We start from the raw sequence: 6,000 nt of genomic DNA on the forward strand, positions 1-6,000 counted from the left end.
GCTGGTTGCATACCAGAGGGCAATCTGGAAGGAATCCCGGGTCTGGCCGCAGTGCACGCAACCATTTTGCCATGTGATGACATGGCTGGAAGTCAGCTATAGATTCCTGAAAACTGCATCCCTGGGGCAAAAGCACTTTGAAGTGTTGGTGTAGCCGGAGAGGGGGGGCGGAGCAGCCAGTCTGGCGGGGAGGTTCAGAGGGGTGTGCAAGCGGCCCCTCTCTTTGGAGCCATTTGGAGCAGTACGGTTCTGTACGGCTCTGTTTTGCTCCCCCCACCGGGAATGGCTCCAAAGGGAGGGGCTGCTTGCCCTCCCCGCTGAGCCTCCCTGATGGACTGGCTGCTCCACCCCCCCTCCAGCTACGCCACTGCTTTGAAGGTCATTTCCCTCCCCCATGGCACACTCCCCTCATGCTTTTGGAAAGCACATGTGTGCACATGTGTGCACCAGGTACCCTCCCATGGTCCTCTATCCAGAGGGGTATCTGGGCAGTAGACAGGTGACTCGTAGTTATCATGGTTGGCAACCTTCAGTCTCGAAAGACTATGGTATAAGCCTACAGCACCTGGTATTCCCAGGCGGTCTCCCATCCAAGTACTAACCAGGCCTGACCCTGCTTAGCTTCCAAGATCAGACAAGATCGGGTATGTGCAGGGCAGTTATCAGTGGCAGTGTGAAGGATGTCCCTGGCTGGCTTAGTATGTGACAGTGGAGAGCCAATGGGGAGGCCCTTCTACAGACAAGGGCCCTCTGGTACATACCTCATCAGGCCCCACCTGTGGAGCTGCACCTGCCAGCAACGCACACAGATCATCCCTCTGGGTGAGGGAGGGTCTACCCCAACAATACTCTTGGATCAGGGTTCCTCTCTATCATGCCAAAAGATGATGATATGTGCACCCTCCACCCCTGGTGGGGCTCTATCTCTGAGCTACAAATCCTATCACTCTTTCATCTCAGGATAAGAGATTGTGTTGGCAATGTTGGTGGTTGTCTTTGTTGAACAGCAAGAAACATATTGACTTATGAATAAACCTCAGTCAAGGGCTGTGGTTGATGGCACTTGGGTAGGAAGGAATTGTCTCAGCAGGATAGTCTTAGGGTAACAAACCCAGAGATCTCTGTGTAATACACGCAACATGTATGTATACGCAACATGCACGCATGGATCTGTTCTTCACGTGGGAACTGGAAATGTGGGCCTGTCTCCTGTGCGCCACAATATGACAATGCACTAATTATGAGAATCAATTATCTAATGGCAGCCAGTGCGAGATCTAGTGGAGAGCTGAGCTAAGTGTTTTTGGATTCAGCTCCTAGCTCTGCCACCGGGCCGGCCCATCCATGAGGCCAAATGAAGCAGTTGCTTCAGGCAGTAAATTAGTATGGCAGCCCATCTCCTTCTGGCTACTTGCTTCCATTGCTTCTCCTCCTCTTTCCATGCCCTGGATTGGAAAAAGAAGAGAGAGACAAAGAGGAATGGAAATGTGGAGGGAAAGAAAAAGTTGAGCTGGAATACTGGAGAGCGGGAGAAACAGAGGCTGGCATATGATCAGGTAAGGGGGAGCAGCTTTTGGCATGCTGCCTCGGGCATCAGGAGGGCTTGCTCTGGCACTGTGTAAGTCTTACCTGGCTTGCTTGTCCTGTGTGAACAAGATCAGGATTGTTGCAAGACGCTAAGTACCTTTTGAAAAGTGTGGTGGTGACAGTAAGCAGCTCCAAAGGACCACCCTTTGAAAATGAGTTCCACAAATAGGACATGCCCCAAAGCTAGGAGAGCTGCTTACTCAGAGAGGGGAATTCCTCTCTGGCAGACGTGATGGTTCTGGAATCGAGACAAGGTATTACGGGGGAAATCTCAGCTAGTTCTTCTGGATGGAAGGCTGCTCCCACTGAAATCCTCCATTTCCACCTTGCTGGTGGGAAGCAGAACCAGAGCTCCAATGCTCGGTTCTTGGGACAATGAATTGATCGCCGTATCAACCGTATCAATCGGTTGATTTGCTGATCACATCCCACCAGGGGGTCATGACCCAATGCTCTGCTGAATTGATAAGAGTGGTGTGTGCCAGGGCACAGGATTCCACATAGTGTATGTGGTGCCGTTCGGACTGATGATTTTGCAATTTAGCATAACAGCGTTAACAGCTCTGCAGTGCAAATGACAAAAGCAGTGGCAACCTGGAGAAAGCATTGGGTTGGAGCAGTGATTTTCAACTGGTGTGCAGCAGTACATTGGTGTACTGCAAACGGTCTGCAGGTGTGCCACAGGGTACAGTATTATTTATTAGTAGGGCCTTAGGGGATGTGAGCCCCCCAACAGCAGCGCAATGTGCCTTGTCAATAGTCAAAAAACTGATGGAGTGCCCTGAAAATTTGAGTGCCTTGTTAGGGTACCATGAGATTACAAAAGTTGAGAATCCCTGCACATGCCCGATCTTGTCTGATCTTAGAAGCTAAGCAGCTAAGTACTAATCAGGCCTGGTTAGTACTTGGATGGGAGACTGCCTGGGAATACTGGGTGCTGTAGGCTTATACCATAGTCTTTCGAGACTAAAGGTTGCCAGCCATTTTACTGGTATAGAGGTTATGTGCCTGGGGGCAGACTAGTGCTTTGAAAACCTGACTGTGATGTTGCAGGGAACTTCTTTGAAAAGTGAAGATACCTCTGTTGGCTTAGCTCTCTTCCTTCAACATAGTGACCAAGCTTCAAAGCAAGCAGAAATGCAGTGATAATCTAGCTCAGGGGTCTCCAAATTTTTCAGTCAGAGGGCCACATCAAATATCTGGCATGGTGTCAAGGACTGGAAAAATAAACAATCTCTACAGTGGACTTCAAGCTATTTGATTTACAGTTGCGAATGCAGACTTTTGAAGAGGGGTATGTAGAATGGTGTATAACCCAACTTGGAAATTGGAGCCCATTCATTTATTTATTCATTCATCTAAGTTCCAACTCTATGGTAAGGCCACACCTGGAGTATTGTGTCCAGTTCTGGTCGCCGCATCTCAAAAAAGACATAGTGGAAATGGAAAAGGTGCAAAAGAGAGCGACTAAGATGATTACAGGGCTGGGGCACCTTCCTTAAGAGGAAAGGCTATGGCATTTGGGCCTCTTCAGCCTAGAAAAGAGACGCCTGAGGGGGGACATGATTGAGACATACAAAATTATGCAGGGAATGGACAGAGATGCTCTTTACACTCTCACATAACACCAGAACCAGGGGACATCCACTAAAATTGAGTGTTGGGCGGGTTAGGACAGACAAAAGAAAATATTTCTTTACTCAGCATGTGGTTGGTTTGTGGAACTCCTTGCCACAGAATGTGGTGCTGGCGTCTGGCCTGGACGCCTTTAAAAGGGGATTGGACAAGTTTCTGGAGGAAAAATCCATTACGGGTTACAAGCTATGATGCGTACGTGCAGCCTCCTGATTTTAGAAATGGGCTATGTCAGAATGCCAGATGCAAGGGAGGGCACCAGGATGAGGTCTCTTGTTATCTGGTGTGCTCCCTGGGGCATTTGGTGGGCCGCTGTGAGATACAGGAAGCTGGACTAGATGGGCCTATGGCCTGATCCAGTGGGGCTGTTCTTATGTTCTTAACTACAATTCCCAGGAGGCCTTGCAGGTCTCTTGTTATCTGGTGTGCTCCTTGGGGCATTTGGTGGGCCGCTGTGAGATACAGGAAGCTGGACTAGATGGGCCTATGGCCTGAATCCAGTGGGGCTGTTCTTATGTTCTAATGTATTTATTTAAATCAAACAGCGTGAAGTCCTCTGTAGAGATTGTTCAGGCTGGCCGGGGGCCGTTTAGAGGTTCATCAGGGGTCGCATCTGGCCCCTGGGTCAGGGTTTGGAGAGCACTGATCTAGGTGGAGTGTTTTTCTGCTGTGCAGCCAGGATCAAGGGTTTTGGGGCTGTGGGTTAGGGTTAGCAATTTTTTTAGGAATTTTTTTTTAATTATAAAAAACTTACTACATGTTTTTAAATTGCATTTTACACATGTGAAAATTCATTACACACAGTTTTACTCTCTCTCTCTCTCTCTCTCTCTCTCTCTCTCTCTCACACACACACACACACACACACACACACACCCATATCCCCTTCTTAGGATATATCCATCCTTCTTAGGATTAGGGCATAGGGCAGTGGTTTTCAAACTATGTTCTGAAGCCCTTCAAGTTTGATTCCTTGAAGGGAGTCTCAGCGGAGAAGTCAAGCCACATGAAATGTTCAGTTGCGAATGTGGTACTGTATTCAAAGTGTTGGACTAAGATTGAGGAGACCTAAATTCATTCAGCCACAAAGCTCACAGGATGACTTTGGGCCAGCCAACCATTCCCAGTTGAACTTGCCTTTACAGGGTTCTTGTGGGCACATAATGCAGGTGGGAGAACCACGAAGGCCACCCTGAGCAACTCAGAAAATAAGTCAATGTTTCATCAGTTCTTTAACCCAAAGAAGCTGCCATCCAGACGAGATATCTGGTGGAGAGAATGAGCACCTCTCTCTTTCCCTGTGCATATCTCATTTGTTGGTGCCTGAAGGGGTGCTTCCTCTTTGCCTCTTGTGTCTTCTCTTTCCATCTCTTTCTGCCTTCTTTCTCCGGTATATGGAGGAAAGGAGAGATGGTGTCCCAGAGCGTCCTCACCTCATCTCTATCCATTTCCTGGATGAAGTGGAAGAGGAGGAAGTGACTGCTGGGCTGGGTCACTCTCATACCTGACCCAGCAATGGGCTACTGCTACAGGGTTGATTGCTTATCCTCTCTTGATGGGGCTTTGCTAGACTGGGGGCGGGGGGCAAAGTGAGCACCCAGCATGGAGGAGGAGAAAACTTTAGCTGTGGCCACTCTCAGCCAGGCTAGTCCTGGAATGAAGGATGCTGGAGGGTGCTGAATGAAGCATCTTACCAAGGCCAAACTGGCCACCCACATAGACGGGAACTCTAAGAGGCAGAAGTAGCCACCTGGGGAGAAGGAGGGAGGGAGCTGCCACCAAGAGCTGGCCTGCCCAGCCCAGAGAGACAGAGCAGTACACCACTTACGGCTGCCACGTTGCTGTAACTCAGTTGGTCTTCCAAACGTGTACAGAGAGTGATTGGAAAAGTGCGTCTGGGCAGGCAAGCTCTGCTGAATTCCCCATGGAGGAGGGGCAACACTGGAGAGAGTGGCCAGATGCTGCTGGGTGGATGTCAAGGAGATGGCGGAAGGATGACAACCAGGCGTGGTGGCACTGCAGCAGGAGTTTTTGCTGCCTCAGGAACTCTGCCCCTGGAAGCAAGGGGCAATCAACAATCAACTTGCCTCTTCGTCTGCAGGTAAGCTGACCCCCTGCACCAGTCTGAAGTGTGCTACCTGTGTCCTGGCTAAGCTTGTGCTGCTTTCCACCGCATTTGCCTGTTGTCTTGGTGACTTCAGCTGCTCCGTTTGCCACGGCCATGTCTAAGATTGGCAGTACACCCTCAGCTTTGTCCACTGCTGAAGCTTAGTAAGAACGGCGGATCCACTTCGGACACCATGTGGCATCCCTTAGCATCTCACAAGTTCAGCTCCCAGCATTGACATCACTACAGGGACAGTGGCATGGTAAGGACTGCAGGCTCCTGTGCATTGCTGTCACTGCCCAAAATGGCTCTGATGGCGAGTGGGAGGGGCTGTTACCAACAAGGGCTGTTATGTTTTAAGGGGTACCCTTTTGGAAACGTTAGGATCGCGGGCTGGATAACAAAACCGTGTAATGCAGAGAAAATCCCTTGTTTAGCTTAAAGAGGAGACTGGGAGAAAGATAACTTTCAATCATATTTTTATTACAAAAACACATAGGTAAACATAATGCACATGGAGAATCGATAAGTATAGGTTTCTAGTAGTGTCTAGTGTACCTAGTTTTATGGTGGTTGCATGTGCCGTGTATTTGGTGCATCCGAGAAGAAATCAGAAAAGGATAGGTTGTAGGGAAGGATTTTAGGGGTCCCTGGTCTGCATAACTCAGTTG

General features: G+C 49.2%; 1 pseudogene; it reads right to left on the bottom strand.

The window, feature by feature from the left end:
* Positions 1-553: 553 nt before the first annotated feature.
* Positions 554-670, bottom strand: LOC136662107 (5S ribosomal RNA; annotated as a pseudogene).
* Positions 671-6,000: the final 5,330 nt, after the last annotated feature.

Source organism: Tiliqua scincoides, chromosome 10, assembly GCF_035046505.1.
Source record: "Tiliqua scincoides isolate rTilSci1 chromosome 10, rTilSci1.hap2, whole genome shotgun sequence".
NCBI classification, from domain to species: Eukaryota; Metazoa; Chordata; class Lepidosauria; order Squamata; family Scincidae; genus Tiliqua; species Tiliqua scincoides.